This window comes from Sturnira hondurensis, unplaced genomic scaffold (assembly GCF_014824575.4).
Source record: "Sturnira hondurensis isolate 20B ecotype Veracruz unplaced genomic scaffold, ASM1482457v3 Scaffold0014584, whole genome shotgun sequence".
In the NCBI taxonomy this organism is placed as follows: Eukaryota; Metazoa; Chordata; class Mammalia; order Chiroptera; family Phyllostomidae; genus Sturnira; species Sturnira hondurensis.
The window spans coordinates 2013445-2040928 of NW_028087215.1; the positions used below are offsets into that span (position 1 = coordinate 2013445).

Sequence of the window (27484 nt, forward strand, 5' to 3'; positions counted from 1 at the left end):
ATAACAATGTGGGGACAGAGATTAGAAACTCTCATCATCTACTGTTTTTTAAAAGTCCCATTTTCAAAAATTTACTATATGCTAAGCACTTTACAATGATTAGTTGATCCAACCCTCATGACAACCCCATGAGGTAAGTGCTTTTCACAGACCCACTTTAGAGTTGTAATTTGAAGTAATTTACCCAAAATCTGCCAGCGTGATGAGAAGACCAGGCAGAGAGTCTAAGTCAGCAGTCCACAATTTTATCCACTCCACTATACTCCTTCATAATTATCTAAGCCATGCCCATTAGGGATTAGCCTTGATGACTTTTTTTTCATATTACTAAACTTCAATATGCTTTCTTACAACTTCAAATTATATCACCGACGCCCGCCTCTCTCCCTATCCTGGTGTGCCTACTGGCCAAGGCTGAAGCACCCTCTAACAGGCCTCCCAAAAAAGTGTCTTTATATTTAGGTTTAACTTATTCTGTGCCAGCCATTGTTGTAACTGCTTTACAAATATTAACTCATTCAATTCTCACAATAACCCTATGAGGTGCGTACCATTTTTATTATCATTTCTTTTTTTTAACATATTTAATTTATTTCTAGAGAAGGGAAAGGAGAAAGAAAGAGAGGGAGAGAAACGTCAATGTGTGGTTGCCTCTTACATGCCCCCCACCGGGGACCTGGACCGAAACCCAGGCATGTGCCCTGACTGGGAATCGAACCGGCAACCTCTTGATTCACAGGCCTATGCTCAGTCCACTGAGCTACACCAACTAGGATATTATCATCATTTCTGAGGCACAGAGAAATTAAGTCCACAAGTAATATCCATCAAAGTCAGGAGTCAAACCCACACAGTCCGGCTCCAAGAGTCTGTGCTCTTAATCACTATGTAGCACGCTGCCTCTCTTTAGCTGACTTTATTGGTCTGTCCAAAACTCTTTAGGAACCTGGGATCACAAGTATGAAAGAGGTCTCTGGTGAAGAGCAGACTCACCAAATACCTACAGAGTACTGACCCTTGACATTCACAAAACATCCCTCTCCCAACCCAGTTTGCAAGCACCCAAATTCACAAATATCACTGTGACATATAATTTCTGATATAACACGCAGTCCATGTAACTAACTGAATGAGTTTCTAAATTCTCAAGTTAAAGGAAAGACTAGCAGGAGGAGCTGCGGTATAGGGGGCGGGCCACCACAGGCCGAGTCTGGGCTCATGGCTGGCACGAAGTTCACCACATGCGTCTCTACAAAGCATCAATAACCACGTAGGTGACCCTTCTGGGCTGCCAGCAAATATCTGAAACCGCAATTGTTAGATTCACACATGCCAACAACCTACTGTATCAAAAACCAAACAGTCACCACTCACCATGTGGGCCATGCTACTAAGCAGAAAAACAACTTGATCTCATGTGAACTTTATGAGCACAGTTCACTGTTACAGGAACTGTGAGGATACTTTTCCAGTTCCCTTACTACAGTGTCTCTTCCCATAATGCTGTTCAAAGTTCATCCTTCATTCTTTCCATGAAATCTCTCTGTGTATTCTTGGGATCACATTTCCCAGAGTTTAACTCAGCTACTCACTCATCTAAACAATTTACTGAATGTCTACTATGATCACCCATTATTCTAGACACTAAGGATAAATCAATCCATGGTGGGAAAAAGACAATAAACAAAATTAAAAAGTAAATTGTCTAATACATTAGAAAGTGATACTGCTATGGGAAAAAATAAGCACGGGAGAGATTTAGGGTGGGCTGGTGGAACAGGGTATCAGGGTCAGGGGCGCAGGGGGACAGGGAGGGCAGTTTTAAATAACTAGTTAGGGGAATGGTCTCTGAGTGACAGCTGAACAAAGACCCAAAGGAGATGAAAAAGTTTGAAAGGCAGGAAGTGAGGAGATAAGTTAGTGAATAAGTGGGGAAGAACAGCAAATGCAAAGGCCCTGAAGCAGGGGGTACGGCAGATTCATAAAATTCAGCAGCTACAGGGAACGCAGGCCCTGAGGCCAGAGAGGTAACGCACAGGAGGGGCAGGCCACTCTCAGGGCTTCGGTGTTTACTCTGAGCCATGAGAAACCATGGCAGGTTCTGAGTGGCAGTGGTATTTCCTCAAGCTTACAACAGTCTTCTTTACTTCTCACTCTTCTGAGAGGCAGTGATATTTCCTCAAGCTTACAACAGTCTTCTTTACTGCTCACTCTGTCATTATGTAAACATTGCCTTCAGATCCTTCCTGGAACCTACTTCTACTCAGAAGGTCTTCCAGGGACCACAGCAAGCGCAGCGTTGAAGTCAGAGGCAGGGGCTGCTACGTCAGCGTCCTGCAGCAGTCAAGCCCCAACGTGACCCAGTCCTGTGTCTGCAGATCAAAGAGTGGACTGACACGCCTCAGAAAACCTTATCCCCGGTCCTCGGCACCTGCACGCTGACTTCTGCCTCGTGGAGGTGCTGAACAACGTGTCAGAGCTCAAAACTAAGACCAATCTTCATTAACTTATTCATACAATCTTTATGAACTTCTGCCAAACTAGCCTCGAAATTCCAGACTTAAGTAGGTGCTACCTGAATCCTCACGTACCTAAATTTGCCCCAGGGATGGCAACACGTAGTGCTAGATTGCCAAAACAGATGACTAACTTGTAGATATCAGGAGAATAGTGTGGAATTAATCTGGTGGTGGTGGCCTTTTAACACCATGATTTAAATCTAGGCTTTAACTAATCAAGGAATGCGTTTAATGTTGTTTTTAAATGCTGTAAATTTTCTCAACAAATTTCACAGGCACAGGACGACTGCAAATCCCATAGCTCTATCTATTGTACTTTGGAGGCAGATGCCCTCACCCTGTCATCCCTCGCAGAAGAACGGAATAAATGCTTGCTCAGCCCCACTGGCTTCTGTGCTGTGGAGGAAGGGAACCCGGCAGAAGTGCGGTGCCCCCCAACTTCAAAACTATCGAATATGCGAACTGAGACCCTGACTCAAGCTCATCAACTGTTTTGAACACTCTTCTGAGACACTCACAGAAGCTTGAGTCTTAGTTGGGCATCAGAAGATACTAAGGAGTTCCGTTAATTTTATGAGGTATGATAATGGCATTGAGATATTTTTTAATGTCTTTATGTCTTAGAAATAAACACAAGTATTCATTGGTAAAAAGGTATGATGTAGGATTTACCTTAAAATACTCTAGCAAAAAAAGTGGTGGGGGAGGGAAGGAGTATGAAATAAAACTGGCAACGTATTGGTAACTGTTGAAGCTGAACAGTGGGTACACGAAAGTCCATTGCACTATGCTCTCTCCTGTTTTGAAATTTTCCAACATAAAAAAGCTTTTTAAGAAAAACTTTGAAAGTATTTTACATAAGCCTCCCTTCTCTAATACATTCCGGAAAACATGCATTAATATAAAAGCCATACAAACATATTTATACATTGTAAAGATGGCCCCATGCCCAAAGATTCAAAAACCTAAAGCCCACGCTCATATCATTCATTTTAGACAAAATAAATAAATATCTATATTAAGCATACTGTTTTCTTTTTCCTTCACACCTCAATACATGGGCTCTCCCCCAACAGGAACCCGACTCTGACATCCCTAATGCTTTCCCTCTTAAAACAAAAACAAGTTTTGGAGACCCACGTTTCTGGCATTAGCATCAGCATTTTTACTGCCCCCCCATTTGTGTGAAGTTGCATAGTAAAATGCAGCAGAGCGTGCAGATATAATATCTGCAGCTGCAAACACTGAGGCGCTAACGAACCTGGTGATGCTGACAAAACTGAGCTGAAGGCTGGTGCACGACACCATCGTGAATTCGCTGCGAATGTCCCCCTGCCCACTCCCCAGCTCACACACAAAAGAACACAACAGACATGAAAGGTGAATTATGCTTCCTATATATATCAGAGCATAGTTTGAGTGAAAGCTGAACCGGTAAAAGACTGCACTGCCTGTACTTACAGATACGGGATGTCTACAGTGAGCTTTCTTTGAGACCCTGGAAGAATAAAAAGTATCCAAAACCAGCATAATCCCTCCTATTGCTAGACACTGGTGGGGTGCGAGGGAAAAGCAGAAGAAAGATGCTCCTGGTGACATCAGATTCCCTTCCTGCCAAACACAGGACATCCATTTTTCCCAAAGAAATAAAATTAATTTGTTGGTTAGGCTCCAAAGCCAAATCACAAAAATCTATTTACTGCAAATGTGGACCAATTATAGTAATAATAATAATAAAAGCTAATGTAATAAGTGCTTTATATAAATTATTTAAAACTTATTACCAGTCTATGACATAGGTACTAATAATATCTCCATTTTACAGATGATGAAATTGAGACGTAAAGATGTAAGCAAGTTGTCAAGGTCATGCAGTGATGAAACCCATCCAGGTCATTGGTCAGAAATATTAAAATTACTAATAATATGTCCAAAAGAAGAACAGTGGATGAAAAAAAAGGGAATTACTTTCTATAGAAAATAATCTCAAAGGGTGATCTGATCATAAATTCCTAACTGGGCAGGTCATGGTAAGCAGTCACGCCCCAGGCCAGTATCTTTAATAAAAGGTTTATTTTTTCTTTAAGCAAGCTCTGTCCATTGTTTCTGTGCATGTAGGTAACACTCCTTTGAAATAAACTGGAGAGAAACTTGACTTTGGGTCGTGCACACTTAATACCATACACAAATGATGTAATACAAAATTGTACTTCTGAAACCTACACACTTTTATTAATCAATGTCACCCCAATAAATTCAATAAATAATACATAAATAAAATAATTTTTAAAAAAGAAGTAACCTGTAACCACCCTCAGGCGAGCACCTAATCTTGTTAACTATCCTAAAATGGATCCCCGCCTAACTTTTCCCACCTCCTTAATCTCAAATGCGTAACAGAAGCTTCAAAACTGTTATTCTCCAGAGTATTTGAGATCTTGCTCCCTAGCACCTTTCATTAGTTTGGCTCAAACACTCATAAAAATTCTCTAGCAAATGAAATTACAAATAATGGCATAATAATAAACAGTATTATTTTAAGTACATAATGAGTGAAAAAGACTTGCCTGGGCCCAAAGGAAACCCTAATCTTCATTCTAATATTGTTTTCCATGGAGATGTTCATCCTGAGTTTCAAACAATGTATTGTGATGGCGTTCCAAAAATCACTGAGGAGAAGCCTGCATTTGGTTGGAAAGGTCATCAGACAAATAACTGAAATTAGAAGATAATTACCTGGTGTTATCTCTAATAGATAATCACAAATAAAATTAACCACTATTAGTTGAGACAGACCTACTCCAAGAAGAACATACATACGTATGTTGTCTAAGGCAACTTTTTACTCTTGCTTTCTCTCCTTATCTCAAAAATCAATTATGTGGGCCCTGGGCAGGTAGCTCAGCTGGTTACAGCATCATCCCAATATGCCAAGGTTGCAAATTAAATCCCTAGTCAGGGCACATGCAAGAATCAACCAATGAATGCATAAATAAAGTGGAACAACAGATCCATGTTTTGCTTTCTCTCAAATTAATTAATTAATTAATTAATACACAAGCAGGCAAACTGGACAAGCACAAGACAACTAAAGACCAAAGGAAAATACCAATCAGTTCTTAAAGAATTTGTTCAGGGTCCTAACATTCACTCTCTGGAGGCTTGGGACTGATGTGTGAACTATTACTGACTTGAATCAGTTCCAAAGCCACTAGTTAAAAGGGAGAATGATGTCTTCATTTAAATATCTGAAGAAAGAAAATACACACACACACACACACACACACACACACACAAAGAAAAAAGTCAAAAATAATTAAAGAGGTAATTAATAATAAAAATTAAAATAAACTAAAAAAGAAAACAAAAGTAAAATTAATAAATAAATATCAGAAGAAAATTCCGTTTGCCACGAAGACTGTTGGAGGAAACTAAGATTACTTTCTCTCCAAGCTCCATTTGTTTCAGCATTCACAGTCCTCCCCTCTTACTGGTTGCAGCCAAGCTGAAAGGAAGAAGCCAAAACAGTGCCCGTCAGTGTCACTGCCACGTTCCAGCCTTGATGGAGACCTCTGAGTCTGTTTTATAAGTCTTCCTGCCTGTGCTCACAGTTCTGTAAAACCAACGGTCAACACCCAGAAAGCACAGCTAAGTACAAAGAGCGACACTCTTAAACCAAATGAAAGTGATGCCCAGCTGAGGATTGCCCATTTCCCTTACAGTCATAGAATCATTTCTGTTTACAATGGGTTTTGAAAGGCGAGCATATAATAAGCACCCACAGATAAAGACTGTGCATGCTACGCTATAGAATGCCATTTTGCTAGTAGCCAAATCATGTATTGCTTCATTATACTATTGATACGCACTGTTTTGTCATTAGCACTGACGGCCCTTTCACTAGTAGAAACCTCCAATTAGTCCATCTCAGCAAAGATTAATCTACTTTATAAAAAGAAAATTTAATGTTTGGGCAAATCTGAAGTGGTATTTCTTGCCCAATTCTGATTCTCCTGACCTTATGCCACTCACACAATTTCTCTAAAATAGATCAGTAAAGAATTTTTACAAAATGAATGTAATTCAAGTTATTAGCTCTCAAAGTCTCAATTTCCTCATCTGAAAATGGGTTTAGTAATGTGCGCATTGTTCAGTTGTGGGGAAGCTACTGCAATACATACACAAAAGTGCAGTGTCTAATAGGTACTTGCCACAGAGCTCCAGACTATACAGGGAGCCAGTGTTATTACGCAGCCAGGTCCTTAACTTTCCCAGACAGGCCCAAGTTCATGAAGGTCACACTGCTAACAACTGGCAGACAGAGAACACAAAAGCAGCTCTGCCTTATTCCAACAATCCCTCGCCCTGCCTCCTCCTTGACATAAAACAGGATTAACAACCCTGTAGTCCTTCCAAAGTCTTTCCTAAGTTTATGAGTCCCAAGGAAGGAGCCGGGAACAAAGGATGAGAGAAGCGTCCCTCTTCCAAAGTCTACGTAAAGTACAGGGGCATCAAAGGAAGAAATGATCAAGCATGTACCTCCTGATACAACAGAGATCAAATTTCTGACCGCGCTGAGAACACTCAGAAGACTGGCTGGGAATGTGGGGAGGGATGGGAAAGAGCCAGCTGAGTATTTGGGAAAGGTGGTCACCCTGTGAAACACAGACATAATTGTGTAATTTTTGACCAGGAAAGAAACTTTTAAATGACTCCAAGTGCCAGCTTTTTAAAATATATTTTATTAAAATAATAAAATAATAAAATAAAAAATAAAATAGATTTTATTGATTATGCCATTACAGTTGTCCTATTCCCCCCTTCATTCCCCTCTACCCTGCACACCCCCGCCCCCACCATTCTCCCCTTTAGTTTATAACCACGTGTCTCAAGTTCTTTAGATTCTGTATTTCCCATACTATTCTTGCCTTTCCCCTATCTATTTTCCACCTACCATCTATGCTACTTATTCTCTGTACCTTCTCTCCCCTTCTCCTCCTCCCACTCCCCTCTTGCTAACCCTCCATGTGATCTCCATTTCTGTGGTTCTGCTCCTGATCTAGCTGTCCTCTTGGTTTGCTTTTGTTGTAGGTGTGGTGGTTAATGACTGTGAGTTTGCTGTCTTTTTACTATTCATATTGTTCATATTTTTTATCTTCTTTTTCTTAGATAAGTCCCTTTAACATTTCATATAATAAGGGCTTGGTGATGATGAATTCCTTGAACTTGACCTTATCTGAGAAGCACTTTATCTGTCCTTCCATTCTAAATGAAAGCTTTGCTGGATAAAGCAATCTTGGATGTAGGTCTTTGGATTTCATGACTTGGAATATTTCTTTCCAGCCCCTTCTTACCTGTAAGGTCTCTTTTGAGAAATCAGCTAACAGTCTGATGGGCACTCCTTTGTAGGTGACTGTCCCCTTATCTCTTGCTGCTTCTAGGATTCTCTCCATTTTAATCTTGGCTAATGTAATTATAATGTGCCTTGGTGTGTTCCTTCTTGGGTCCACCTTCTTTGGGACTCTCTGAGCTTCTTGGACTTCCTGGAAGTCTATTTCCTTTGCCAGACTGGGGAAGTTCTCCTTTATTATTTGTTCAAATACATTTTCCACTTGTGGCTGTTTCTTTCCCCCTTCTGGTACCCCTATAATCCGGATGTTGGAATGTTTAAAGATGTCTTGAAGGTTCCTAAGCCTCTCCTCATTTTTTTCTTCATACTTTTCTGTTTGGTCATTTTTTTCTTCCTTCTGGTCCACTCCCTTGATCTGAGTCCCAGTTTCCTTTCCATCGCTATTGGTTTCCTGTGCACTTCCCCTTCATTTCAATTAGTTTAGCCTTCATTTGTTCCTCTAATTTGTGACTATAATCAACCAGTTCTGTCAGCATCCTGATCACCAATGTTTTGAACTGTGCATCTGATAGGTTGGCTATTTCTTGGTTGCTTAGAGTTATTGGCTCTGGGGCTTTGAGTTCTTCTTGAGCCATAATGTTTTAGCCTGTTCCCACCTGTTATGTGTGAGGGGAAGAGCCCTAGGTGTTCACCAGGGTGGAGCAACTCAGTCTCTGGGTTGTGACGCAGTATGTGGGGGCGGGGTCAAAGAGGGGCAATGGCAGCTCTCTCTGCTGCATCCCCCCACTGGGGCCTGAGCGGTCTGTCTCACTGTTCGCTCCTTCGCCTGGTTTATCTGTGTGCGGATGTGTGACCACAGTCAGCCAGCCGCCTTGCACCCTCACTGGGTCCGCCTGTTGCAACCCCCTGCCTGGGTCAGTCTAGCTGAGTTTTCCTGCGCAACCCCACTCCACCAGCCACTGACTCTGCCCCTCTTACCAGTCTGGCTGAATGGTTCCTTGTTGTCGGACTTCCATATAGTTCAATTTTCTGTGTTTTGGCTGTGTTTTTGTTACTAAAACTTTGTTGTCTTTAAACTTGGTTGTGTGAGGAGGCACATTGTTTCTACCTACGCCTCCATCTTGGCTGGCCAAGGGCGAGTTTTTTTAATCAGAATAAAAGAAAAATTAAAAATAGAAGTGACTAAGGAACGGAGACAAGACAAAAATGTGTGTACGAGCATCTTAACTTACATAGCTGTGGTAAGAACTGATTTTCTGAAACTAATCATTTCCTGAAAGAGAAATGCCAAACTTGGTAGATGAGCAATAACAATTTCTATTGTGCCATAAAATTACTGACTAGACACTAAAGTCATCTCAATAATAACAGTATAGATGAGGGAGAACCCCAAAAAAACCAGAATTGATTTATAAAAATTTGTGTACTTATTCTTACATGTTTAAACTTTAGTCACCTTCAAAGTATTCTCCATGTGACTCAATATACCTTTTGAGACAAACTGCTCAGAACAGTTTTTGAACTTGTTGATTTTGATGCCTTTTAGTGCTTTTGCCATTTTTTGTTTCATCTCTTCCACATCAGCTAAATGTTTCCCTTTGAGGACTTTTTTCACCCAGGAAACAAACAAACAAACAAAAGGCACTTGGGGCAAGACTGAGTGAACAGGGAGGGTAGGGCACAGGCATCATGACATTTTTGGTCAGGAACTGCTGAACACTCGGCACGGTGTGGGCAGGTGTGCTTGTAAACCACCCATCATGAAATGGGCAAACATGTTGAGAGAGTCTTCAAAAAATTCACTGAAGCTGAATGCAACCCCTCACAACACCTCCAGCTGGGGCACTGGCACACATGGGTTCCTAGGACACTCACCTAGTGGGGGAAGCCCATACTACAAGGGGCCTGCCCTCCAGAAGAGGAATCTGGTTTTTTGGGGGGGATCCCTCCTCATACACTTTGTTGTGCACCCACTATTTGCTGGTCCGTATAGGAGAGTTGCTTGTGGTCCTTACAACACACAAGGGCTAGAGTTACACTGCCTCCACTTCACACACAGGAAGAAACCCAGCCTTGGTGCCAGGGAGAGGGCCCAGAGCCTCAGAGGGGAAGAACACAAATTCATACCCAGATCATTTTGACTCAAAAACACACGTTCTCCCTTACCGGCCAGGAAAGGGGCTGGCACAAGGGTTCGCTTGACCTGTCCTCCCTCCTTAGTAACCTGGGAAAGGTACCCGTGGATGGAGGCTCCCTGGAGGGTCAGACCCAGAGAATCAGTGGAAAAGCCTCGCCTTCCTCTCAGGGGCCAGATCGACGGTGCTGAAAATGGTGAAGCTGAGAGCAGTGTGTGGAGTATTTTCAATGAGCACTATTATAACAAGATGTTTTGAAAGCATAACCATCTGTACCTTGGACAGAGCCAGAATCCAAAGTTCTCAGTAAGCCAACAAAAAGGAGTCAAAAGCAAATTAATGAATAAAAAGGAAATAACCAAACCCATCTGTGGTGTTTTCATCTATTCTATACAATCAAGAAGATTGAGTAGAGGGCAGGACAGACAAAACAACTTTCATGGTTTTACGATACCACTCTAATCATACGTAGGGTATTACATCCATCGTACTCACACTGCCTATTTCCTCAACATGCCTAAGAGCTATTAAGAAGATAGATGTTATATGGGGTCTAGATAAGACAAGACAAACAAAGGAGGTTCACAGAACATAAAGAAATCATTGTAGGCCCTGGCAGAGTGTCTCAGTGGCTTAGGGCATCACACCAATGCACCAAGGTTGCAGGTTTGATCCCCCGTCAGGAGGGCACATACAAGAATCAACCAACAAGAAAAATGTGCAAAGAGGAAAAAATAAAAGTAAAAGAACCAATGAATGCATAAATAAGTAGTACAACAACACTGTGTCTCTCCCTTCGTCTTTCTCTCTAAAATCAATCGAGCAAGCAATCAATGAAAGCATAGCAGAAGCAAAATCATAACCCAAGTTTATAGTGTAAAATGTATTTCACTAGCAGCTATTGTGTCAACTGTGAAACCTGATGGTTCCCATCCGGTGTGCTGGATGTAAGTTACAGATGGACTGAGACGTCCATCTGTCATTCCCAGAGGCTACCAGGCAGGACAAGGTACAGCCAGAGCCCTGACCAAGATGGCTAGACTGTTTATCCAGTGTGCCCTAAAATATCATTACTTACTAAGCATTCTATGACATGAAAGAGATTCAGAAGCTTTAGTAAACCAACCCGTCACTTTACTAACTTTTTTTTAAATCTTCACTTGAGGATATTATTAGTGCTGTTAGAGAGAGAGGAAGGGGGGAGAAAGAGAGAGAGAGAGAAACATTGATGTGAGAGGGAAACATCAATCAGTTGCCTCCCATAGGCACCCAGAGCAGGGATTAAACCCTCAACCCAGGTGTGTGCCCTGACCGGAGATCGAACCATTAACCTTTCAGTGTGCCAGACGATGCTCCACCCAACTGAGCCACCCAGCGAGGGCCATTTCACCAATTTTTGATCAGGAAATGCTACCAGCTTAGAAACCCCACTGCATGCCTGGAGTGGCTTGAATAAGCATTCCCTCTCGATCCTCTTCCTTCCCCACGGGACCATTATTTTTCTAACGGCTGCTGGCCAGCGTCATCCCAGGCTAAGGATGACACACTTTCTGAAGTCCTGTGTACAGACAGTGTAAACCAAGTTAGGAGGCCACAGCTGAGGGCACTTCTCCCTCAGTACCAGATTGGTCAGTGCCAAGGTGGGGGCCCCGCACAGTCCAGGTCTCCACAAAGGCCAATCAAATTGCATCGGGGTTCTGGGTGCCTGAGTGCTAGATACAGAAAAGTCATGAAGGCATCAGTGGCAAGGGATCAACCACAAAGAGATTGCAAGGGAGCAGCGTGGCCTGAGTCAGGAGCGATGAAGAGGGAGATTTCCTTCTCACCATTTCATCTCACTACATCTTTGACACGCAGTAAGTTGACAGTTATAAGGCTGACCATGGAAATAGCTTTCTAAAGAGGGATCGGTGGGCAGTGAAACTCAGCACTCCGCAGTAAGGATGGACTGGTGGCAAAGGAAGGCCCTGCCTTCAAGCCCACCTACCTGGAAGCAGAGGTCTCTTGTCTCCAATCCCAAAATAAGAACATACGCTCCCTTATTTCTGCTCTATGAGCTCCTTCTAACATGTCAAGAGTTGCTCTTGTGGGCCAATGGTTTATGAGGCAAAGTTTTAATACGACTACTAGTAAGGAAGATAAAGGAAGGTACAAACTATAAGCAGGACAGCAACACAATACCTATAGGACAACACAGAATTCCGAGATCTCACCACATCTTATACTCACTTCTCTCATTTTTATGTACAGCCATCCCTGTGCATTCATGGGAGACTTGTTCCAGGACACCCTCAGATACCAAAACTGGAGGATGCTCACACTCCCTCCATAAAATAGAGTAGTATTTGCATATAGCCTACGCACATCCTCCTGTGTCCTCTAAATCATCCGTACATGTCAGCAACCATGTTTAACTTTTTTTCGAATACTTTTAGTCTGAGATTGTTTGGATCCATGCATGTGGAACCAGGAGTTCGGAAGGCTGACTGTACCTTTCCTCCGTGCTAGAGGGGTTTTGGCCTCATGGCAGTCAGTCTGCTTGAACCTCTAGTATCCATCCCACCCCAGGCTCCTTGTTGTGACCTGGCCTGTCCAAATCGCCTTAGTACCCTATTCGCACACATACATACACACGCACACACTCGCACACAGGGAGTCTCATCACCAGTTTGGAATATAGTTCACCACCTCCTCATTCACCTAGTCTCAGCCTCTGCCTCAAACTTCTACATCTCTTGGTTCCTCGCCCCGACACAGCTCTGTCCGGTGGACCCAATTTTGGTCAGGAGGACCTCCTGGCTCTTCTCCCATTTCTGGTGATCCCCTCTGACCAATTCAGGTCAGCACTGCTGTGCACCCTCTGCTCCAGGCACGGGCAACCCCACCTTCTCTCCCCAGCCCCAGAGGTCAGGGCCCCTCCCCGCTGCTTTCCCAGACAAACACAGCTTTGCCTTAACCCATTCCTGATCCTGAGGACGAAACACAGGACGGTGACTTTATTCACCCTGAAGTGAAGAAAGTGAGACACTAAAGCTCAGGTCATAGAATATTAGGGAAAAAAAACAAAAGATTCCAAGCCAAAGAACATAATAAAGATACGGATTATGGGAAATGCGACTTTAAATTGCCAAATGTTCCACCTTAATAGCAATAGATTTGTAAAAGTTTATCTGCTTGCTTTGGGCAGGGTTCCATCTCTTCGAATCCAAGCTCCCATTTATTAGGAAGGTGTGTTGAACATACTTGCGTTTTTAAAACTTCAGAATGCAGCAACATTAAAGTCACTGCTATATTTTGCTAGTATATTCTCAATAATATGGACAGAAACTTATTGTTAGTATTTTCTTTTTTAGACCCAAAATATCTTTCTATCTCCCAGATAAAAGAATCTAAGTTACGGTATAAGCTATCATGCACTAACTGCACACACTGTTTGGGGGTTCGGGGGTGGAATATAAAAACTTCTGTATTTTAGATAAAGCACGATAATGACAGATTTAAAATTTACCATGGCACAGAATCACAGGAAAATTACTAAGTCTCCATATCATTAACAGCAAACAAACTGTAAATCCTCCTCCAATAGCCGGTCCGACCCTAAAACCTGTAGGAGTAGGCAAAGCAAAAGTAGGAGGTAATTATGAAAATATAAACCACTTTGTGAAGGTGTTTTGTGGTAAAAGTATAGAATGCATTCATGCTGAATCTGTAAATGAATAAATGTCCCCAAGATAAATTACAAAGAAAATCATTCTGAATGTAAAGATTTAACACATTGTATCTAATAGCACAAATAATGTAGGGAGTCCTTTGGGTTTGCATTCTATACTGAGCATTGAAAGATAACTATGTGTCCTGGTTACATACAGTCACTTACATCAGACTTACCCAGATCATGCAGAATGAACCTCAAAGGCAGAAAATGCCTGACACAGACTTTCTTTAGTACTGAATAAAGATCAAAGATTTCAAAGTTTCTGCTGATACTTAAGCTGTTTTTCATAACCAAATACGCTGACTAATTACTACTCAATTTCAAGTCTACAAACTCCAGGAAAAAAGCTGAGAAATATCCATCTCATGTCAAATTTTTTTGGTCATGTGTCAACAATCTCTCTAGACCCCAGGGAGAGATGTCTGAATGCCACCTAGAATCCTCAAGGGTCTGAATGTCATCTAGAATCCTCAAGGGATTGTACAAGGAGTCTGGAAACCTGGCCCAGACGTCCTAGAACCCAACTTGACTGGGTTAATTTGCTTTTTACACAATCATAAACAAGAAGGTGATTTCAAACACAAGAGTCCAGAAAATAATAATAAAAGCAAACACCACAATAGAAAAAAAGAACCATAATTGATAAATAATTGATGAACAAATTTGCTTGGTTCTACACCATACAATACAGCCTTTTTAATGCAATGTGATAAACTAATGTCAAATCTTATCCCCAATCTTTTTTTTAATTCTGAAGATATTAACTAGCCAATAATATATCTAGATATCTGTTATAATAAACTTGTTATATATTATTTTAATTTCTCAGAGAAAGAAAGCCTCTCAAAAAATGTTTAAACTCAAATGTAAATGAAAATAAGATAAAAATAGAACCAAAGCACTAATTTTTTTCTGCATAAAGAAAAAAAAGTTTTCATGAAGTTCTTAGAAATATAACACTGTGTGGGACACCATGAAGCGATGGAGAATGTGAAGTGGCAAATTTTGCAGCACTTTCTGCCAGAGCTTCCTTTACCTCTGCAGAAAGATGAAAAGTAAGTTTACTCATTAAGTTATCTGATTTCAACATTTTAAAGTTCATCTCATAGTCAGTAACTTTTGCTTAGTTCGTGTGTATTTGTGCATGTCTGAAAAAAGAAAGCTAAATATCCACCTAACAATGAGAAATCACATTTAGTTTTTTTAATCCTCCCCCAAGGATAGAGTCATTGATTTTTAGAGAGAGAAGAAGTGAGAAAGAGAAACATCCGTGTGAGAGAGAAACATCGATTGGTTGTCTCCTGCATGTACCCCAACCAGGTACCGAACCCACCACCTAGGTATGAGCCCTGACCAGAAATCAGACCTTCAGCCTTTTGGTGTACAGGACAACGCACCAACCAACCAAGCCACCTCGCCGGGGCAGAAATTATACCTAGTTTTAAAATCAATAGTGATTCAAACCTATACACATACTTTCCTTTAAGTATATAAAAGCATATTCTACAAATTTATCTCCACACATGGATACAGATTTTTCTTAATCTTTATAATTTTGAATTAATAAACTAAGAAATATTCTATTTGGAAGACTCATGCGTCTAGACATATTAAATCAAATGAAACATCTCCATGAGACTTCAGATCGGTGTCAATGACATAAACTGTCAATTCTCATTTATTCAAGGGATGATTATATTGTTTGGAATACAGCCAACACCTTATTTCTTCTTACTGTCACTTCAGCCTGCAGTATCTTATTATCTTATTGGCAGGCATCACTCCGAGAGCAGTAATAAACTAGCAATTACTAGGTCCTTACCATGAGACAGGCACTGTAGTTAATATATACTAGAGCATTTGATTTTTCACAACTACTCTGTGAGATCAGTACAATTGTCACGTTTTGTTTGCAGATGAGAGGCACAGAGATGTCACGTCACTTGCCCAAGACCACAGTCCTAAAAGGCAAAGCAATATGACCACCTGGGCTGATGCAAGAGCCCGAGGACTTAACCAATGCATGACACATTTCCAGGAGACAACCACGCCAGAGGCAATGAAACCGGAACCAATCCCTAGAGTAACAAACCACCTTCTCTCTCTCTTTTTTTAAATAATCAAAATGAATGTGTATTTCATGGGTGAAATGGCTCCAACATTGGTCATAATTAGATTCACGGATTATCCATAGATTTCAACCGATATATTCAATCTCAGACCCTCAAGTTAATGGGGGGACAACTTTCATCTTTCTTGCTTTTCTTCTTCTACATCTGTTAAATCTAATACATATTTATCAAGCACCATACTCATCCTTAACACACTTCTTTAAATTGTGATGACAAAATGCATAACTAAAATTTAACATCTTTACCATTTTTAAGTGTACAGCTCAATAGTGTTAAATATATTTACATTGTTGTGCAATAGATGTGCAGAATTTTGACCATTGTCTTAGTCCCTTCAGGTGCTATGATAAAATATCTAGACAAGGAGCTCACAGACAACAGAAATTTACTGCTCACAGTGCTAAAGGGTGAAGTCTAAGATCGATCACAGTGCCAGCATGGCCAGGTAAGGGCCCTCTTCCAGGTCGCAGACTGCTCATTGTGCTCACACAGGGCTGAGGGAGCTCCGTGGAACCTCCTGTGACAGCCCTAATTCCTCTCATCTCACTGGGCCATAAGGCTGACCCTGCTCCTATCCCAGTCATAAGGGTTCCACCGTCATGACCTAATCACCTCCCAAAGGCCCCATCTCCGAATAGTATCACTTTTGAGGATTACGATTTCAACATCTGAATTGTGGGTGGGAGAGATACAACAAACATTCAGACCAGGGCAGCCCTAAACACTTTCAAACTCCATTTTGTTGTGCCAGTTTATTCCTTGCCAATAAACATGTCTAAACTTCTGAAGTTGAGCAAAATCTTCAAAACTGTAGAAAGCTTCTTGTTAGATAAGTATATACTGGGTTGGCCAGAAAGTTCATTTAGTTTTTTTCTATAAAATAAAATATATTTTTCATTTTTAACAATAACTTTATTGATTTGGATATTTTGAGTATGCTGGCTATCTCTCGCTATTGGCTTCTAGCAGGTAGGGGCCAGGGCGCTGCTAAATATCTTCCAACGTAGAAGACAGCCCCACAGCAAAGAATTATTTGGGCCAAACATCAATAGTACCTAGAAACTTCACAAAGATACTTCTGACACATTCAATCAATCACAGCACCTTCTCCATACACTGCACAAATCTTGTTTTGCTTTTCAGTTGCATTTTTACCGTTCTTGAAATAATAAAGCATAATACACCAAAAATGTTGTATATTTTCTTCCATCTTTAATATTAAAATGGCAGCACAAAAATTCACCAAGTTTGATAAGTTTGTTTTAAATGCATGCTGATATGACAGCTGTCAAAATACAATCTAATAAAATTGTTTCGAATGAAGCTAAAGACAACTCAACACTACTAGAACCATCTTACGGAAAAAACTAAACAAACTTTTTGGCCAACCCAATATAAGATTCTGACATTATAGCTAATTATTCTTATCTTTGTATGGGGAGGGGAGTGCTCTAGACCTTTTGAAAATCTAATGAAAGTTGTAGACTCTAAGCTCAGAATAAAATACAAATATAAACATAAATAAAATATTGCTATAATTGCCTGGGGTTGAACCCCTATTTCCCAAAGGCCAACCATGAACTCAAGAAAGAACCCTTATTTTTCATACTTACTTTGCACTAGTATTTATGGATTCTCTTATATTGCAGTATTCCTTTAAATATCAAGCTTCCCCTAATGAGTTGTAATCAAAATCTTTTTGCAAAATTCCATATAAACAAAATCTTACTTATAAAAATTAAGTTAATCTCTAAGTATTCAGGAAAACCGCTACATTGCTTATGAAAGAAACCGCGCCACAAGGCAAAGAACTCCCCTACTTCCTGCATGAGCTCCGTCACGTGTGCAGTGAGCAGTTTCCCACACAAATGCTATCAAAACACTTCATGTTTGAAAATAAGCTAAGTTACAAATGCGCAGTCGAAGCTGCCTTGTCCTTTTGGGCATACTTTCTTCAGATGTTCGAAAGCCACGGGACTGACTGCAGATAAGATCACCACCTTTCCAAATTCAATGTACTGTAGTTAGATAGTCCTGTTCACTGGTGGCGATTCCATCATTGCACTTCTTGATGTTTCTGATAACGTAAAAACATTACATTTTTCAAAGTGATATCCTGAAGCCGAGAGGCTCTCATTTCCTTTCCGGGAAATTTTAGGGGAGTAAAAAGCTGGAAACTAGTATTTTGCCTTGTGATTGAGAGGGGACTAAGTAAACATTTTTAAGGGACACTCGTCCATGTTAAATATTAAGTTTTGTGTATGTCACAGCTTTAGCAACATCATGACTCCTTTGGAGTCACTCCTCCAAAAACATATGTACATACAATTTCTGCATACGGTGCAGTGGTTTTCTTTCTGGCACAATTGTTAAGTTTTCAAACGGGCCTGACTCTGCCACATATATTATATCGCAGCTGGCAAAGGCTTGATGACAAAGATGGCTCTCTAGCCGTTCCCACTTATGGAAACTGGCCCCCACATGTGTCAGGTTATCTCATCAGTTTAAGTCCCTACAGACAGGCTGACATGGGCCCGTCTGGCGTGAGGGGAATCTCTGCGGAGGGGTATTGCTCCACCCCTGTGATGGATTTGCTATTTAAAAAATTCTGCATACAATATCTGGGGGTTCATGAGCTCCCCCCAAACAAAGCTCACCCATGGACTCCAGATCTCAAGATTAAGAACCTATCCTCACATTTACCAGACAAGTGTGTAGACAAGTCTGATTTCTAGAATTTCACCGCCTTGAAAGGAATCTAATCCTTCTTTATCTTTTAAAGTGTTAATCTCATGTAAAAAAAATCAGTATTGATCAGAAATAATCACCAAAGCATTGTCTTTGTTATCTTATGAGTTTTTCAAAGCATAAAGGGATTAGCTGTTCCCAGAGAAAGGTCCTGACTCTTCTCTGTTTCAAAGGTTGAGAACCTGAGGGATGCTGAGCCTTCCAGCCTGCCGGGTGACATCATCCTGCATCTCTCCAGAGTTAAACAGCAGACTAGACACCCTGCCACTGGCAACACAAACAAGCCGGGAATTAGTCTGCCTAGTAATGCAGGTATTGCCTGGTAGGGAGACCACAGTCCACACAAATTCCACCACCCACTTTACTCGAGGCTTTCATGTCACAGCGTCACTCAAGACCTCTCTCTTCTCAAACTCCTTTCAGATTTATTAACTCCATGGGGCAATTATCCACTTTATACTAAATTAGCCTCTCTCATATTCTTTCTTGTTCTCTAAATTGTTTACACAGAAGCCTTAACTGGATTCAGTCATGTATACCATCCTGTTGGTCTCAACATCACCTGACTCTCGGCTTTACATCCACACAACAGCTCCCACTACAGACCGGCAAGGAGAAAGGACACTGCGAGGACAGAGGAGCGGGTGAGGCATTTCCAGCTCACCACTCATCTGGCGGTCACGTCCTCACGGTGACCTCCTCCAAAAGGAACTGACAGGACTGTTCAGCGGGGACAGCACAGAGACTTTGGGCTCTCACAGTTCCACAGGCTGGGAGTCCAAGATCAAGGCAGATTTGGAGTCTGATGAGAGGTCGCTCCCTGGTTCATAGAAGACTTTCTGCAGTGCCCTCATGTAGAGTGAGGATGTTCTCTCATTTTTTAATGTAAGTTTGTCCTCTACATATGTCATACAGCTCAACTATTTATAATACACTACTAAACAGATATATAAGTTACATATATAGTCTATATCCATTATTCCTCAGACTCCAAGATTAAGTTAAAGTTACAAAAACTGTTCTTTGAAAGGTACATTTATTTAATTTATTAAAACTGATTTCAGGGCCTGGCTGAGTGGCTCAGTTGGTTGGAGCATCATCCTGTACACCAAAAGGTTGTGGGACTGATCCCCAGTCAGGGCACATACCTGGGTTCGGGGTTCAATCCCCAACTGGGGCATATATGAGAAGGCAAGCAACAGATGTTTCTCTCACATCAATGTTTCTTTTTTCTCTCTCTTTCTCTCTCTCTAAAATCAATAAAAATATATTCTCAGGTGAGGATTTTTTAAATGTTTTTGGAATATGATTTTTTTGACAGTGAGATTTGTTCTCACAGTTCTACCACATTTCCCAATTCCAAATTTACCAGGTAAAAAGAGACTATATCAATAGCAGAGACTAAGCTTACTGATATTTAATATTCCACTTTTAAACAATTGTATTGCAAAATGATGAGCAGGCAGAAATGAAATGACAAGTGAAATCTGTCAAAGAACAACGAGAAAAAAATGTTTTCGAGTATTCGACAGCATTGGTTCCTTTTCCCATGGTCCAGTGATTAAAAACCAGAGGAGCATTTTAAAAGCTGGTCACCTTGGAAAGCACAGAAACCTCTAAAAATAAAAATCAACATTTCCAGATTCTACCATAATGGTTTCCTGGTAAACAGAAAGACATGCTTGATATTCTACCCCCACACGGGGGCTGTGGCAATTAATTATTCAACATTTGGAAAGTGCTTTGGAGATAAGAAGCTAAGTGCTAAAAACCATCATCAATTTTCAGCAAACTGCACTTAAAGTGAACTCACCAGGTTTATTGTTGGAAACTGAACCATTAGCATAACTCCATGCTTTCTTTTTCCATTTCATTTAGCCCAGTAGACCGGACAGCCAACACCCACATGAACCTTCCTTTCCTTCTGGTCAACTTTTGAATGTCCCTAAAGTTGTCCTAAATTTTTAGAGAAAATCTACATGCTAATAATAAGGTTTCACTGGAATTTACAGTTTATGTTTGTTAGATATCCTTCCTCTTCTGCCTTTTATTTACATGACATAAATAAACAGCAAATTTACTCAGGATTTCACTTGCAAAACTTTGAGAATAATTAAAATGTAGTTTAACAGGCTTCCACTCTATTAGTTATCATTTAAGCAAGCATATTTACTTAGCTGTTCATGGCTGCATTAAATGTATAATTTAGATGAAAAATCTAAGAATTGATTAACTTTGATTAGCACTTTAAGTGAAAGTAATAAGCTATTCTACTTGAATAAGAAAGTGTTTTAGTTAGTTAGATAAATCTTTCTTCGCATCTCCAATGTATTGTGGTTAGATTTTATTCATGTTAAAACTTAAAACAGTGGATCAAGATTGAAAAAAGCTCTTAACAAATGTTTCACGAAAATCCACATAACAACACACCTGCATTCCCTAAAAAAGTAGGAAGCATCGAGTGATGCACATGCAGAGTCACTAGGAAGCTGTGCTCTGCGGAGCTATCACACCACAGTTACAGTGTTTGGGATGAAATCTACAAGAACAAGTCATTCATACCTATGGCCATTTTGGAGACAAGAAACAGTTTTGTCCAAACTACTAATTTTTCACTTCACATCTCCTACAAAGTGAAAGGTCATATATTACAAAGGTCATAATTTCATGTTTTGAGATTAAAAAACTGGGCTGACCTAATCTTGGATATGGAACTCGCTTCCCATGATAGCAAGCTTAACAAAGAGGGTTCATGCATTTTAATCCCCCAAAATGCACAGCTATGAAAATCATCTTTGCTTTGGGAAAGGCCTTGTTATGAGTTTTTACCATGTTAAACATTAATACCATTTATACATCTGTTAACCAACCTTAAATCTTAAATTCATTTGCAGCCCTCCCAAACATCCCTCTCCAAAACAATGTGGCAATGAAAACTTAAATGGACTCAATATTCCTAATCTCGGTAGGAAAATAACGACTGCTGGTTGCCGGAGTAAGGTGATCTCCATGAGTCTGCTGCCTCACGTGACAAAGGTGACCAGCTTTCTGCATGGAACCCACAACAGGCAGCTCAACTCAAAAACCAAGTGAATGCCAAACAGCCAAGACAAAATTTCTCATTGCACAGCTCCATGCTCACTACACAGAACCCACAGAACCTTCATCTTCCACGAATCATTGTACAATAAATATGTGGATAAACAGTGTGGCATGCTTCGCTCCAGCACCCTCATTTCTCTAAAAGATATTGAAAATAGCTGTGAGCAACCTAAAACTGGGAGGAAACTGGATTACAGAAAGGCTTCTGTAGAAAAATTCATTCAAAAGAAGGGTTACATTCTTCCCTCTTCTATTGTGCTGGCTCTGTTAGGGTTCTTGGTACAAACAGAAAAAACAGGCACACTTTATGTTTTAAACAAGTGTTTTTGTGGCATGCATTCTTAACTCTCTCACTGTTAATGTCAACAGGGAATCAGAGTTTCTTAAAAGCCAACAACTTAGTATGATATAGTTGCCATTCTCAGGGAAGAGGGGGCAATTAAGCCATTTCAGATGAAATGTCTTCCATCCAAAGGAGTATGAAGGAGATAAGAAGTGTCCAAAGGAATTATCCGTGTCCCCAAGTAAATGAGAAATGAATTGGCAGGGACTGAGCCTCCATGAGAACATTACTTTGAATCAAAACCAAATTTCTAAAACACTGCAGGTGATCTGCTCTATATTTATAGAACGTAAATATTGAAAAGAATGATTGTGAAATGTTTAAGAAATGAAGCAATTTAATTAAGTGGTAATGTTATATTTATTGACTGTATGTTGTAATGTTTAGACTTAGAATGAGAGTGACAGGAAAGACAAAGGCCCAGACCCTGAGGTCCTTCCCAGCTGCACACTCTCCCCTGGTCACGAGCTGCTACCATCCAACCAGCTCAACAGCAGAGACCTGTCTGCCCTTAACTCAGAGGGTCCTTATCTAAGTTATTGAAGGGAGGCTAAGAACTAACACACGCCTAAACATGTCACTCAACCTATGTGCCAATCCTTCAAATTTCTTCATCAGTGATTATTTCTTTTGCATCTCTCTTCCGCTAAAATTTAAAGTGCAAAGTACATTAAATCATTTCTTACTAAGATATTGTCAGATGTTTTCCCCTTGCAAAAAAATAGCAAATATTAATAATAAAGAGTATTAGCTTTCAAACTCATAGAATATTAAAGGAACCATACCATGAGGGAAAGGTGGGGGCTGAGAAAGTCGGATATGATTATAATAACACACACCTAAATCACACTCACTGTGTACTGCAGATTTTTCTAAGCATTTCACATATATTACTTTATATAAGCCCTAGGAATTAAATGAGGCAGGTTGGGGCGAAGAACTGGTAGCGGAGAGTCACCCAAGTCACAAGGCATGAAGTACTTAGGTGCTATGTGGCGCAGCCCAGCTCTCCCTCTCAAGGCAGAGGTGCTGCCCCAGTTGATGGGAGTGTTGGTACCTGAGGATGCTCAGCTCCAGGAACTGTCTTAGCTGAAGAGACCACTGAGACAAGGTCACACCCCTGTCCAAGGACAGCCGGCATCTCATGACTGATTGGTGGGTAAAAGGCTCCCTTAATCCACGGTGGGGCCCCTCTGCAGGGCCTCCTCAGCCCCAGAGCTCCTGCTGGGATCAGCCAGTGGAGATCTTCATTGGTCCCGAATTGCACTTCAACTCCCCCCTCTGCCGGACCCAGTCCCTCTCACTCCCTCACAGGTTTGACCCCTCAGTGCCAGCCGCAATGAACTTTCTGCATGACCAGAAACTGTTTTCCAGAGAACCCCGCCTCAGACAGGGTCTCGGTAACAACAAAATTTGCCACATGACTGCTGGGTCTCAGCAACCTTCTCTTTTTTCCAGGGTCTGATGGAAAAAAAAGACATGTCCTTTCATGTTTTCAAGAACATGCCCTTTCATGTCCTCTTACTCGGGCCTCTTCACTGATGGCCAATGACTGCTTGAGAATGCCACTTTCCTGCTCAAGATACTCTCTCCTGAGTCTCCTAATATCTAAATCTCCAAGGCACTGAAGCACCCAATCACCACCTCAAAGTACATCACCCGAGAACTACACTCTGCTACCTGGATCCCAAAAAAGCCCTCTTCTAGTCCAGCCCTCCCAGACTAGCTCATGGGAATGGGGCCTTCAGCTTTGTCTTATAGACCCTTTCTCTCCATGTGGCCAAGGCGTCCCCCGGCCCACAGTGAGAGAGCAGGCAGCATAGGGCCCTCCGTTCCCCCCTCTTTCCCACCTCATCCCAGCCTCTAATCAAACTACATTTCTTCCCTATATGTATATTCAACTCATGGAAACAGATACTTCAGGAACCACTGCCCATCATATAAGCAAATAATGAGGCCCTTCATCCCTGTTTAAATACAGCTCAGACACCCTCTATACCACACAAGGGATAAGCCAAAGAATGTATAAAGCACAACTTGGGAACACTTGACGTAGGAGCAGTATCTCCACACGTCCCCATTCCGAAGAGCATCGAAGAGTTATACAATGATAACCGGGAGAGAGGAACAAAAGGGGAGATTATTCTCAGTATGTTAAGAAAGGAGATACATCTGTGCAATTCAATTTGGAGTGATGTACATCCAAACATATTTTTAAGACAGTTTTAGTTTGGACACAAGTTTCAATGACCAGAAAATGCAATTAAAGTGAATAGTTCACAATGTAATGACAGTAGATAAATAGACCACTCCTGCTACTTACGCAGGCAGATTCATAATTTCCCAGAAATAGGCTCCTCAAATATTATTTCCCCTTTCTTGATTCCACAAAGTGTACAACTCATAGTATCTACTGCCTACCCATCTGGTATTCATGCTTATAGTGTCCCCAAGTCACCGGGTTTCCGCCAGGGCCTATATCCATGGACACCTACGTTAGAATTGAATACCTCGCCGTCTCTGAACTAAAAAGTTATTCTGCCGGCTCCTGACTCAAGCAGAAACTTGCCCGAAGCCCGAGCCACATGCTCTAGCCTGGTTTTTTCTGCCGCTCTAGTTTTTACATAAAGTATGCTACGCTAGTCAAGCCCATACACTAAAGTCCTTCCATTACAGAAGCTAAAAGCTGTAGGTCAAACAGGAGTATATGGCGCTGGGCTCCCCAAACTCTCTAATCTGTGAACATAATATCACATCTAAAAAAGTTCTCCAACACACTGATTTTTTTTTTTAATTTTGAGAGTACATCGATCAAAGCTGGGAGTGTGAAACAAGAAGGGATTAGGACAGAAGCAACAGGAAAGACGGCAGGGCTGCCTCGGCTCTCCAGAAAGTCACAGAGAGAAGGGGCCTTGGGGCAGGTTCAGGCGGTCAGCCCTGACACGCCACTGCTGCCCACTGCTCCCGGGTTGCTAGTCTCACAGGGTTTCCTGGAGTTTAGGAGATACATGCCTGCGGGGGAAGGAGAAAGGGAAGGAAAAGGCTTGGGCATTTCCTGGGAGGGGGAGTGTGCTCAACACCATGATTTTTAAACCAGCACACATAAAAAATGTATTTCATTTCGTTGGGAAAGCGAACCACTTGCAATTAGTGGAATTATCCCAAATGAGCCTGGAACCCAAGGTGCTGGTTTCAGTTCAGCAATGACACCCAGTATCATTGTATCAGCAGTAAGGTGTGGACTTGACTCAGAGAAATTCTATCAGGAGGTCTAAAATGACCTGGTCATTTTATAACCACAAGTATCAACATGCACTCACACCAGTGCCATCTGGTCAAAGTCAAGAGCTAAAATAAGACATGTTGAGGCAGGTAAACTTCACAGGAAATGTCATGTGAGGTCAGCCGACAATCCTCTAAAGCAACATTCAGTGACATCTGACAGTAACATCAAAGAACAAACAATCATTCTACAAAATGGTAAGTGGGTTGAATAAAGTGCTATGAGAGAGCCCTGGGTAAAGAGAGACTATTGTCCAAAAGATGAGCTCTGGTCACCAAACGTTTTAAATTGTAGGAAAACTTAATCTACCCGAAGATTTGTTCTGGGCCTTCTCCTCTCAGAAGAAGCCAGTTTCCCTTGTGGGGTGAAAAGCTACTCACAGAAACATCCACTACATAAAGTTAAACTTCTTTTTATGTTAAGCCTCTTTCTCTCGGTTGAAAGTGGTCCCCCCAGTTCTGATGTTTGTGGATTTGGGGGAGACTGTTCCTCACATCACAGGCTCAGGTGATGTCTCCTTTCAGACTTCATTGTTCAAGACCACAGCATTCACGTCTGTCTGTCTGTTTGTCCTCTTAAAGACACTCTGTTAATCTCGTGATCTGCAGTGCATTTCTCCCCACCCTTCTCAAGTTATGTGTCTTGAGATACAAAACCAAACCTTTGAGGGAGCATCCTAGGTAATACCGCATAAGGTGCAGACACACGGGCGAACACAGACATGCAGTATTAAAAGACTCTTATTAAGAGGTAACAATAAAAATCTGTTGAAATGTAATGTTTATCAATATACCAAAAAACAATTGAAATCTTGTGTTTATGCCAAGATTTCATTGGAAGTGTTATTATGTATACATAATAAATAAAAGATCTATTGTAAATTGTCTCAATATATTGTGCCTTCACCTATATTATAAGGTGCATATATTATATTCAGGCAAATAATATGCACTTAAAACATGAATATATAGTACAATGATATTCTCTTCCTCATTTATATATATGTTATACCTTTCAAATTTTATGAGAATAACATCTAGACTTAAAATTCCTAGTTCAATGATAGATCCAAAAAATAAATTGAAAGAGGCATGCATCAAATTCACAGATGTGAATAATTAAATGAATGACTCCTCTTGCCTTCAATGTGAGCACCTTTCCCAGCTGACGCCCAGGAAACACTACATGTACCTAATTTTGCATTTTTCACAATACCTGTGATATAAATTCCTCAGAGCAGGCATGAAAGTTACAATCTCTCATATATCTTTTTAGGTATATCTTTTTAGGAATCTTAAAAGTGGTCCTCAGCCCTGGCTGGTGTAGCTCAGTGGATTGAGCGAGGGCCTTTGAACCACATGATCACAGTTCGATTCCCAGTTGGGGCGCATGCCTGGGTTGCAGGCCAGTTCCCAGTTCCTGGCGGGTGATGCACAGGAGGCAACCATACATTGATATTTCCCCCTCTCTCTCTCTCTCTCTCTCTCTCTCTCTCTCCCCTTCCCTTCCCCTCCAAGATAAATAAATAAAATCTTAAAAAAAAAAGTCGTCCTCATTGGGGAAGCTAGGCACAAGCTATGTAAAAACTATACCTTCCCAACTTCCAATGTGCCTTTGATTATTTTAAAATAAAAAGTTACTTTAAGTGCTAACAACTCATACTTAATCTCAAAACAATAAGAAACAGAACTGTCTCTAATTCAAAGAAGAGATGAAATACAGTCATAGCTACATAGAAAGCTTACATAATTTTTCAAAAAAACTGTATTGCACATCACAAAGCCTAATAACAAGCTTCATCCCAAATTTACTAGATTCCAAACTTCATGACAACAAATTTCACAAGAAATATTTGAAAGACCTAACAGCGCCCTGGCTGGGTAGGTCAGTTGGTCAGAGTGTTATCCTGGTCAGGGCATATGCAAGAATCAGCCAATGAATGCATGAATAAGTGGAACAACAGACTGATGTTTTTTTCTCTCTCTCTCATCAATTAAAAAAACAAGACCTAACAGCAATAATCAAAGCTATTACACTGGAGGGACAACTAGACAAAATCAGGTCTAGATAAAGTTGGGTGTAATGACTGGGCATCTCTGGTTAGTTTGTCCAGATTTTTTAAGTAAAAAATCCACATACATCATTCCACTAAGTATC

At 40.9% G+C, this 27484-nt stretch overlaps 1 protein-coding gene and 1 non-coding gene across 4 annotated transcripts in view; one reads left to right on the plus strand and one right to left on the minus strand.

Annotated features, from left to right (window-relative positions):
* The window catches only part of SLC4A4 (solute carrier family 4 member 4), a 365009-nt gene that overhangs the window by 293990 nt on the left and 43535 nt on the right, over positions 1-27484 (minus strand). The gene's annotated exons all lie outside the window — the stretch shown is intronic.
* On the plus strand, positions 18190-18336 carry LOC118999125 (small nucleolar RNA SNORA12). Its single transcript, XR_005069041.1, has one exon. It is a non-coding gene; the product is annotated as a small nucleolar RNA SNORA12 (small nucleolar RNA).